Below are 12,465 nucleotides of genomic sequence, written 5' to 3'. Positions count from 1 at the left end.
TCTGTGTTGGGGCAGCACCCGGTTGACAGTCGACCATATTCTTCTGCACTGTCCTTTGGCTGCCCTGCAACTTCATCTTCGGTTGCCGGACTCATTATCATTGATTTTAGCTGACAATGCCTCATCGGCTGATTTGGTTTTACATTTCATCCATGAGAGTGGGTTTTATCATTGGATCTGAGTTTTAGCACACGTCCTTTGTCCCTCTGTGACCTCCACCCCAGTGCTTTTAGGGTGGAGGTTTTAATGTGTAACAGAGTGGGTGGCTTTGCCTTTTTATTTTTGTGGTCAGCCAGCCACTGTAATCTGCTTCCTTGTTTGACTCTCTTCTAACTGTTTCTTGCATCTCTCTGTTGTTTTCTTTTCCTCTTTATGTCCTTTTAGTGTTCATTGGCTTTCCTTCGTTCTTGTGGTATTTCCTTTCTTTCCATTTTGTGTTATATATCTCGTCTGTTTTATTCTCACACTCATGGCATTGTTTCATTTGGAACAAGGGACCAATGGCCTCATAGTTTGGTCCCTTTGCCCTCTTTTAAACCAACCAACGACCCAACCAACTCTGATACTGAGTTGTGCCCAAACAATGTTGCATGCAGCTTCAGTTTCTTGTCCACTGTGACAAATACACCACTTCCATTTCCCATTTGTGTATTCTTTAAATATACACTTAAATTTTCCCCCAAAAAATCTCACTTCAATTAATTTCAGTTTTCAACCTGCTTTCTGGACTTGGTATCACGTGAGGTTCACTGCTTTTCATGAGCACTTCAAACTCTGGGACTTTGTTGCAAATGTTTTGATAGTTTACCATTAGGATTTTAATAGTCTCACATGTGGGAGGCATTTCTTTCAATCTGACACTGATACTTCTGTTTCCTACAGCATTCATTATGTGGGTTAGATGGAGAGTTGCCTAATCTAAAAAAAAAAAACCCTTGTGTGCACCCCGCACACTGTCAGCTACCTGAGTAACCACCTCTGATGTGTAGTGCACATCTGACCCATTTATGGCCCACTGCTGTTCTCAACCCTGTGGTACAAACCCAGGAGGTCGCATCCTAGCTTGTCACAGGATCTTCAAACTCTGGTTCAGTCCTTCCACTTGATTAAGAACCAAAGGGCCATGATCAGTTCTGAGGTCAATGCTGCAAATTGTGAGCTTCGTTGAAACTCTATGCACAAGGCTGGTCTTCCAAACCTTCTTTGCCACTCGTTGGAATGACACAAGAATGACCTTGGAGCCCAGATGGCAGACATAATTTATTCCAACGTGCACTACAATCTGCAATTGGTTGCAGCCTGTTCCGTGAATGGTTGCTGAATAGCCTCTTCAGGAGGCACACGCACTGAGTGCACCTGGCATTCTTCCTGTCCCTTGCTGCCATTTCCATTAGAGGTACCATCATTCGCAATACATTTGAACTGCTGATGATTAATAGACCCTTACCACTTTGAGTTTGCCTCCTTATGAGACCAGACAAAACGGGTGTCCCTAGAACAGTTGAAGTGAACCCCACTGGCTCAGTTTCAGTGAAAGACATCACCCCAAACTTGTTAATTAGGGGGCTCGGTACAACACCTTGAGTCCTCCCTGGTCCCCATCTGTGCTGTACAGTACCCTTAGATCTACCATTGTCATACAGCGTGCAGTCAAGTGGATGAGTAATGACAGATCCTGCACTTTCTGCTGAGGAGACAGAATCCATAAGAGATGTACTTCTGGTATATATATCATAGGCACATGACTCTTGGGAGCTCTTCCAACACACCAATTCATAGCAGCTGCCAATCATTTGACAGCTGCTTACGAACGTCGACCAACTCATCCATATAGAGAACAGCATTCATAGTGTGGCTGCATTGTGGGTTGTGCGATGGATTACAAGGCAGTGAACAAATAACTTTAAATTAATCCTGCTGATTATTATTTAAACATCGAAAATATAGTTTTGTAAGCATCTGAAAATTCTCAAAAGTAACCCATTCTCACATAACTGTGCAATGAAATTAGAGAATGATTGTTTTGAACGAGGATAGGCCTGCTGTTCTCAAAAATTTTAAAAGAGCACAATTAAGTTTAAGCCTACAATGAACAATAATTGTATGAGTTTATCATGGCATTCCCAAATGTTCGAAGTTTCAGAATATATCACAATACAAACAGGTATTGATACAGTCAATGGAAGATTAGGCAGAGTGACACGAAAAGTAAAAAATGCAAATCTAGAACTAAAAATTGGCACATGATCTTGTACATGATGTCTTAAACAAAGGAAAATTCCTAAGTCGACTTTTATATATAAATAAACGTGCATATTGCACATATTTTTCAATTAGCTGATTCTGTACCACACTTTTACAATGGTGTGATGAAGAAGAACGCCACAGAGTGAGTTTATCTCAATCAGAATTGTTAAAATGTGCAGCACCAACAAAAAAGCCTTATACCTGTTACAGCTAAAAATGCAGTCATATATGGTGTATATGCAAATGGATCTCATTCATTCAGTAGCGTGATTTAAGATATAATGTTTTGCTGCTGCTACAATGTTTTCTCTAGAGGTTTGTCCTCCCAGTAACAGGCTCATGATTTGTGTATGTCACAAAACATGAGACTTCATTAATATGTGCCTCTTTCCTGTAAAAGTAACCTTATTCAAAATTTATCCATTTGTTAAATTTTTAACATCCTGTAGAACAATATTTAATGCATCCAGTTTTTTTCTGCCTTGTTCATGTTGTCCTGTCATCATTACCGTGACATAATTGCACAATTTTGGGAACTTTTTGCTCATTGCAGTAGGCCTATAATTATTTTGTAGCAGTAAATCTGTCAATTTTTTCACCTTCAGGAACATTCTGTCATTGTTTTCCTTGATTTAGTCATATTGCATGATCTAACTTTTCAATAATCTGAATGATTTCTGCATTCTTACTGCTTATTCCCCAGATTTCATATTCTTAAACCACATTTGACGGTAGTAGTGTGTCCAGTTCTTTTCCTTACTTTCAGCCAAAAGTCCCAAGTCATCAGCAGACCTTTCTAAAGCTACATCCACACACATACTTCTGCAAGACACCATATGGTGTGTGGCAGAGGGTAAGTTGCAGGCTACTAATGGTTTCCCTTTCCTGTTACACTTGCAAATAGAATGAGGGCAAAAACAACTGTCTATATGCCTCTGTATGAGCCCTAATTTTTCTTGTCTTATATTCATAGTCCTTATGTGAAATGTATATTGGTGGTGTACATTGGTTGAAATGGATCATTTTACAGTTACCATCAAATGCCAGTTCTCTAAATTTTTTCAACAGCATTCCTCAAAAGGAACATCGCCTTACCTCCAGGGATTCCCATTCAAGTTCCCAAAGCATGTCCATAATACTTGCAGCTTTATCTAACTTACCATAACAAATCTAGCAGTCTGCCTCAGAACTGCTTGATGTCTTCCTTTAATATGACCAGGCAGGGTGCCAAACACTTAAGCAGGACTGAAGAATGGGTCACACTTGCATTCTATATGCAGTCACCTTTACAGATGAACCACACGTTCCTAAAACTCTCCCAGTAAACTGAAGTTGGCCATTCACCTTCCTTACTACAATACTTATATGCTTGTTCAATTTTCTATCACTTTGCAACATTACGCCTGGATATTTAAAGTCACATTGTCTCCTCCTACTGTCACTTTATGGTGACGCCTTCCTGTACACCACAGCATCATCAGCAAATTGCTGCTCACCCTGTCTATCAGATCATTTATTTAATATGGGGACTAATAGCAGCACTACCACACTTCTGTGGCACTCCTGATGATACTCTTTTTCTCTGGTGAATGCCAGCTGTTGAGGACAACATACTGGCTCCTATTATATAAGAAGTCTTCAAGCCACACTCGTATCTGTGAACCTAATTTGTTTGCTCGTACCTTTGTTAACAGTCTGCAGCAGGGCACCATGTCAAATGCTTTTCGGAGATCTAGGAGTATGGAATCTGCCTGTTGCCCTTCATCCATTCTTCACAGTATATCATGTGAGAAAAGGGCAAGCTGAGTTTTGCACAAACAACACTGACTTCACGTTTCATGGACAGAAGCTTTTCGTTCTTGAGAAACTTTACTATATTTGAACTTAGAATATGTTCAAGAATGCTGCAGCAAACTGATGTTAAGGATATTGGTCTGTAACTTTGTAGGTCAGTGCTTTCACCATTCTTATATACTGGAATCACCTGCGCTTTCTACCATTCGCTTGCGCCTTTGCACCAGCTGAGAGATTCAGCTAAGTAAGAGGACATTGCTGTGTAGTAAAACTTAATTGGAATTCTATCCAGACCTGATGACTTATTTGTTTCAAATCCTTTCAGTTGCAATGGCAAGGATGTCTATTACTATATCTTCCCTACAGGAGTCTCTGTGTTGGTCAAATGATTGTATGTTTGTCCTATCCTCCTGCGTGAACAAGTTCTTAATTGTGAGGCTTAAAACTTCAGCTTTACTTTTGATACTTTCTATTGCCACACCAGATTGATCAACAAGCGACTTTACATGGTACTGGAATTTTCTTCGGTTCTCAGCTAGATCCTTTGCTAAGGTGTGATTGGGGTAGTTGCTACATGCTTTGTACATTGATCTTTTTACAGATGCACAAATCTCTACTAACTTTCGCGTGCTGTCATGTGGTTGTTCTCTTTAGAACTGAGAGTTTTAATGGTCTTCACTTCCTTAGCATTTTCTGAATTTTATTATTAAACCATGGTGCATCTTTTCTGTCCTTAATCCACTTGGCATGTACTTTTTCAGAGCACAATTAACAATCTGTTTAAACCGTGCCCATAATTCTTCTACTTCCCTCATACTGAGACTAAATGATGTCCATTCATTGTTAATAAGGTCAAGCCTGTTCATAGCTACAAGGTCTAAAATATTTACATGTGTATGGGCTGTCTAACTCACTGCTGAAGACATGTTTTTGGAAAATATGTTCTGTCCATTCCCCGTGCAATGGAGCCGTAGACATCTCAATCTCTAGTCAGTTGGTTAAAATCACTAATATTGCATGATCTGGGAATTTCTACACTGAGCATAGACTTTCATTGAATGGATGGGCGCTAATGACCTCCATAGTTGAGCGCCCTTAAACCCCACAAAAAAAAACAAAAGTTCTGAAAATGCCTTGGCGGAATCAGGTGGCCAGTGAAAACATTCAACAATTAACTGGACCTGTTATATGCACCCAGATAACTTCAGTCACACTCTAAAGCAACCACATTGAAGACAATATTTTTGTTGAGTGCAGTGAGCACTCCCCCTCTTATGGCATCTAATCTGTCTTCCTTATACAGTTCTATAGCTCGCTAAATATTTCAGAGCTTTCTGCTTTGGGTTTCAGCCTGCTCTTGATCCAGAGAATAATTTGAGTGCGGCAAATTTCCTGGAGGGAACTTCGTTATAAATATTTCAACAATTTACTGATAATTTGTTGGCAGTTTGAAGTGTATTCTTTCTCAATGCAGTCTGATTTCGCTACCTGCATGTTGACTGACAAAAGCTCATCAAACTATCATGCGTAGCCTAAAACAAACAGTGTGCACTCCACGCTAGTTTTCTGCTGCTAGAGTAGCTGCTTCCTTTGTGTAGTACACTCCTGACCAATCAAGGGGAGTCCTGCAGCTGTCCATCCATAACCCGGCTGTATAGAAATCTGCAGCCTGGACTGTCAAACATGGGAACAGTGCTAAAAATTGTGATCTCTGCTTGAACTCTGTGCATGAGGCCAGCAGCCTTCACTACCTCTGACAGCCACCTGTGCGACCTTAGGATGGTCTCAGAACCCAAGTGACAGGCATCATTGCAGCCTACGTGAGTCACAACTTCCAGGCGACTGTATACTGATAGCTGCTGGCAAGGCCTCAGTATCTCGGATGTGGCCCTCCAGCAGACATACAAAGTGCACATCGGCTTTCTTTTTGGTACTGAATGAAATTTTGCTAAGAGGTACCAAGACACTCCTGATGTTGGAGCTCCTGATAAATAGCAAACCCCACCCGCCATGTGCCTGCTTGGACCCTGCTGGAAGAGTGGCCACATGTCCACTCACAGGTTTAATGGGCAATGTCAGACGACTGGGCTCCACATTGGCCCTCCGCCTCGAGCAATGGGAAGGCGTTACCACTCATCACTCAGTCTGAAGTGAGGGCAGCAGAGGCCACATGCAAAATGTGCGACATCTGAGGTGCCTCATTATATGCACCAGATGCTGTCCAACCACTAAACACTTAGGCAGTAGGCAGTAACCTTCAGCTGTTAGTGATCTGTGGCCAGCTCTTCCTGCATCTCTACACAGCATGCACACATCTTATCCATCCCAGAACAACGAGGTGCATTCAAGTTCTAAGGCCTCCAATTTTTTTTCTAATTAACTACTCACCCGAAATCGATGAAACTGGCGTTACTTCTCGACGTAATCGCCCTGCAGACGTACACATTTTTCACAACGCTGACGCCATGATTCCATGGCAGTAGCGAAAGCTTCTTTAGGAGTCTGTTTTCACCACTGGAAAATCGCTGAGGCAATAGCAGCACGGCTGGTGAACGTGCGGCCACGGAGAGTGTCTTTCATTGTTGGAAAAAGCCAAAAGTCACTAGGAGCCAGGTCAGGTGAGTAGAGAGCATGAGGAATCACTTCAAAGTTGTTATCATGAAGAAACTGTTGCACAACGTTAGCTCGATGTGCGGGTGCGCTGTCTTGGTGAAACAGCACATGCGCAGCCCTTCCTGGGCATTTTTGTTGCGGTGCAGGAAGGAATTTGTTCTTCAAAACATTTTCGTAGGATGCACCTGTTACCGTAGTGCCCTTTGGAATGCAATGGGTAAGGATTACGCCCTCGCTGTCCCAGAACATGGACACCATCATTTTTTCAGCACTGGTGGTTACCCGAAATGTTTTTGGTGGCGGTGAGTGTGTGTGCTTGCATTGAGCTGACTGGCGCTTTGTTTCTGGATTGAAAAATGGCATCCACGTCTCATCCATTGTCACAACCGACGAAAAGAAAGTCCCGTTCATGCTGCCGTTGCGCATCAACATTGCTTGGCAACATGCCGCACGGGCAGCCATGTGGTCGTCCGTCAGCATTCGTGGCACCCACCTGGATGACACTTTTCGCATTTTCAGGTCGTCATGCAGGATTGTGTGCACAGAACCCACAGAAATGCCAACTCTGGAGGCGATCTGTTCAACAGTAATTCGGCGATCCCCCAAAACAATTCTTTCCACTTTCTCGACCATGTCGTCAGACTGGCTTGTGCGAGCTCAAGGTTGTTTCGGTTTGTTGTCACACGATGTTCTGCCTTCATTAAACTGTCGCACCCACGAACGCACTTTCGACACATCCATAACTCCATCACCACATGTCTCCTTCAACTGTCGATGAATTTCAATTGGTTTCACACCACGCAAATTCAGAAAACGAATGATTGCACGCTGTTCAAGTAAGGAAAACGTCGCCATTTTAAGTATTTAAAACAGTTCTCATTCTCGCCGCTGGCGGTAAAATTCCATCTGCCGTACGGTACTGCCATCTCTGGGATGTATTGACAATTAACGTGGCCTCATTTTAAAACAATGCTCATGTTTCTATCTCTTTCCAGTCCGGAGAAAAAAAATCAGAGGCCTTAGAACTTGAATGCACCTCGTACTAAGAAAACATAGAAAAAGCTAAATATGTTAACTAGCTGTTCTGCTGGAGCATAATGGGTGGCAACTGGAACCTGACTGACAGAAACAAACTATTACTTGCTCTTCAAAACAAATAGATGAACAACTACTGCATTACACACTGCCTGAATTTACACATAAAGTTACAAAACATGAGATTGCACCTCTTAAATAGAAAGACACACACAGGATTCAACAAGTAAACTACTGAGAAAACACAGAAACAGCTAAATACAAAACTTGCTGCTGGCAACGTCTGGAACCTGGCAGCCCAAAACAAAGGCCTGAAGCGACCAGTTTCTGCCTTCTCAAAAGAAACAAATGAATAATGACTACTGCAACCTGCCTCAAATTCAACTTTAAAATTACAAAATTCTAAAGTTTTAAAGGTTTCTTTTATGTTCTGCATTGTAGAAGGTAACAGGGGTGGTACTAGGCCACCATGGCTTACACAAGCCTGTCTTTCTGGTGTTCTTGATTCATTACTGTCTCCTGTTTTATTGTAACAAAGTGTAGATTACTCGTCTAATGGAGATACATTGTTGCATAAGGAAACACCTCTCCTGTCAACCATTTGTTATGTTGACATCATTTATGTCAATCATCATATTTTTCTGGCTGTAAAATTAATTATATATTACATTCAAGGAGATATATTCAATTTTCAGGAATGTCCTATCATCAAGAATAGCCTGCTTCTAGCTGCTATAGCTGCTAACAGTTCTTGTCATTACACACAAGAGCACTCGGTGTTTAAGACACTGCACTTGCATTGGGAGGACTGGAGTTAAAATATCTGTTCAGACTTCCAGATTGAGAGTTTGCATACTTTCCTGAAACTGCTTAAATCTAACATTGGGGACAGTTACCTTGTAAAGGATACACAAATTACTCATCAGCCTTTCTCATTCTGAGCTTCTGCTCAGTCTCTTACGATTTGTCATCAGAGGGGTGCAAAACCCTAATTTTCCTGCTTGCCATCTACCCTCATATCGTGAAAATGTTAAGAAATTGCAGTCATACACATTAACATAGAAAAATTAAATAAAATATTGTGCTGTGTTTAAGGCACTACTTTGTTGATGTTGGTACAGTAAATATATTTGACACATTGATAGTGTGAGTTCCTTAGAAAAAATCAAAGCTTAGATTTTATATACATAAATCCAAAAATCATGTTACCAAAAGTGCCTCATGTAAATTGACAGAGAATGGAATAGCTGTTATGGAGAGAGCTGGTTGGTAGTAGTTCATTGCCCGTATCAGTGTCATACCAGAAGAATGTAAAACATTGGAAAATAAGATTCATATATTCACAAGACAAGAGTTTTCTTGCTGTTAGAATGCATTTAAAATAATTTACTTCAGACAGTAAAATGCAAATGGTTAAAAACAAAGGTATTTTCATGAAAAAACATTCTTCCCAACATTTTCTTTTGTAATTCTGTTCCATATATTAGAATTTGTTTCTTTTGACAACATTAAACTGGAGGACACAGCTTACACTGCCTATCAAAAAAGAACGAACAAAGCATCCCTTTCCATTGCATTCATGTGTATAATAACCAGAAAAAGCAAAGTTTCATGTCATCTTTTAATCTAATGCAGTGTTGCCTCAAGTGTCCAAAAAGCATGTTGTATATTGCCGTATTCTCACTAAGAAAGTATACTGTAGTTGGATAGATAAAAAACCTGCTTACCAAATGGCGGGAGAAGATTCATATAAAAGAAGGTTATACTTATGTAAGCTTTCGGATCCAGTAGCTCCTTCTTCTGGCAGAAGGGCGGAAGGGGGAGGGAAAGGGGATGAAGGAAAAGGACTGGAGAGGTTTAAGAAATGGGTAGATTTCGGAAAAGTCACCCAGAATGATGGGTCAAGGGAGACTTACCTTCAGCGGGATGAGAAGGAAAGACTGAGTGTTGGGAACTGCCCTGGTGAGATTTGAAAAACTGAGCCTTGAAGATGGAAGACAAGATAATATGCAAGGCAGAGATTACTGCTAAAACATCATGTATGAGTCAATAAGAATGAAAAACTAAGTGCATTGTTCGTAACAGAGGTGGGAGGGGGACAGTGAAAAATAGACAGGTCTGAAAATGAGTGATGTAGAAATCTAAAAATGGAGTGAAGAAATGAGTATTACTATGAAGAAATACTGAGATGGAAGCAATTAATGTAAGTTAAGGCCAGAAACCAAGGATATGTTGTAGCAGTAGTTCCCACCTGCAGAGTTCTGAAAAACTCGTGTCTGGGGGAAGACTCTGGAGGGCACATGTGATAAAACAGGCACCGAACTCGTGACCCTCATGCTGTAGAGCATTTTCTGCAACAGGATATTGTATGTCGCCAGTACACTCCCTCTATGCCCATTTGTCCTAAGTGATAATTTGGTGTTAACCATGACGATGTAAAAAGCCGAACAGTGTTTACATAACTGCTGGTATGTGACATGTCGTTTCACAGGTGACTCTCCCTTCGATAGTATATTTTTTGTCAGTTACAGGGCTGGTATAGGTGGTGGTAGGAGGGTGTATAGGGCAAGTCTTGCAGTGGGAACAGCCACAGGCGTAGGAGCCATAGGGTAGGGAGATGGGTGCAGAGGGAGCCTAGGCTCTGACAAGGATACTATGGAGACTGGGAGGGTGACAAAAAGCTATTCTAGGTGTGGTGGGAAAAATCTCCGACAGAATGTATCTCATTTCAGGGCATAATGTTAGGAAGTCGTGGCCTTGTTGAAGTAGCTGATTAATACATTCCAGACCACGATAATAATGAGTGACATGTGGTGTGCTGTGAAGTTGTTTTTTTGAGAGATCAGCAGTACCAGGATTGGAAGTGATGGCCAGGGAATCAGTTTTGAACTAGGCTGGAGGAGTAAATACATTCTACATCTACATCCATACTCCGTAAGCCACCCGACGGTGTGTGGCGGAGGGCACTTTGAGTACCTCTATCAGTTCTCCCTTCTATTCCAGTCTCATATTGTTCATGTAAAGAAAGATTGTCGGTATGCCTCTGTGTGGGCTCTAATCTCTCTAATTTTATCCTCATGGTCTCTTTGCGAGATATACGTAGGAGGGAACAATATATTGCTTGACTCCCCGGTGAAGGTATGTTCTTGAAACTTCAACAAATGCCCGAACCGAGCTACTGAGCGTCTTTCCTGCAGAGTCTTCCACTGGAATTTATCTATCACCTCCGTAACACTTTCGCGATTACTAAATGATCCTGTAACGAAATGCGCTGCTCTCCTTTGGATCTTCTCTATCTCTTCTATCAACCCTATCTGGTACAGATCCCACACTGGTGAGCAATATTGAAGCAATGGGTGAACAAGTGTACTGTAACCTACTTCCTTTGTTTGTGGATTGCTTTTCCTTAGGATTCTTCCAATGAATCTCAGTCTGGCATCTGATTTACCGATGATCAACTTTATATGATCATTCCATTTTAAATCACTCCTAATGCCTACTCCCAGATAATTTATGGAATTAAGAGCTTTCAGTTGCTGACCTGCTATATTGTAGCTAAACGATAAAGGATCTTTATTTCTATGTATTCACAGCACATTACACTTTTCTACACTGAGATTCAATTGCCATTCCCTGCACCATGCATCAATTCATTGCAGATCTTCCTGAATTTCAGTACAATTTTCCATTGTTACATTCATTGAAGGGTGAGGTGAGAATGGTGGTGTATTGCTGTAAAGAGTCTACATCCAAACTAACGTGTTTGCTTCGAATGCCAAGACTGTATGGGAGGGAATGTTTGATATGGAAAGGCTGGCAGTGGTCGAAATGTAAGTACTATTGTTTGTTAGTAGGTTTAATGTGGGCAGAAGTGTGTAGCTGCCCAACAGTGAGGACGAGATCAACATGAAAGAAAGTGGATTGGGATTCGGAACAGGACCATGTGAAATTTAATTTGGAGAAGGTATTTAGAGATTCCAGGAATTTTCACAGGTCAGCCTCACCATGAGTCTGTATGGCAAAGATGTCATCAATGTCTGTAAACCAAACCAGGGGCTGAAGGTGTATGGATCCCAGGAAAGCCCCCTCTAAGCAACCCATGAAAAGGTTGGCATAGGAAGGAGCTGTCCTGGTTCCCATGGCTGCAGCTCTGATCTGTTTGTATGTCTGACAAACATTCTGTCTAATATTTTGCCCACCATACCTAGAATAGCTTTTTGTTATCCTCCCAATCTCCACAGTAACCTTGTCAGACCCTAAGCTCCTTCTGCACCCATCTCCCTACCCTATGGCTCCTACCCTTGTGTACCCACTGCAAGACTTGCCCTATGCACCTTCCTATCACCACCTATACCAGCCGTGTAATTGGCTAAAAATATACTATCAAAAGGAGAGCCACCTGTGAAAAGACACATTTCATATATCAGCTGTTATGTAAACACTGTTTCACCTTTTACATCGGCATCACCAGATTATTAGTTTGGACAAATGGGCATAGGCAAAGGGTGTATACTGGCAACACACAATATCCTATTGCAGACCATAATCTACAACATGATGGTCATAACCTCAGTGTAGGTTTCACAACATGTGCCATCTGAATTCTTTTCCCAGACAAGAGTTTCTCAGAACTCTGCGGATGGGAATCAGCACTACATGTCCTTGGTTCTCGCAACCCACCTGGCTTCAATTTACGTTAATTTCTTCTAGCTCACCATTTCTTCACAGTAACTACTCCTTCCTTCAGTCCATTTTAGTTTTCTACATCTTTCATTT

This window comes from Schistocerca americana, chromosome 2 (assembly GCF_021461395.2).
Source record: "Schistocerca americana isolate TAMUIC-IGC-003095 chromosome 2, iqSchAmer2.1, whole genome shotgun sequence".
Classification (NCBI taxonomy): Eukaryota; Metazoa; Arthropoda; class Insecta; order Orthoptera; family Acrididae; genus Schistocerca; species Schistocerca americana.
This window is presented reverse-complemented; position numbering follows the sequence as displayed.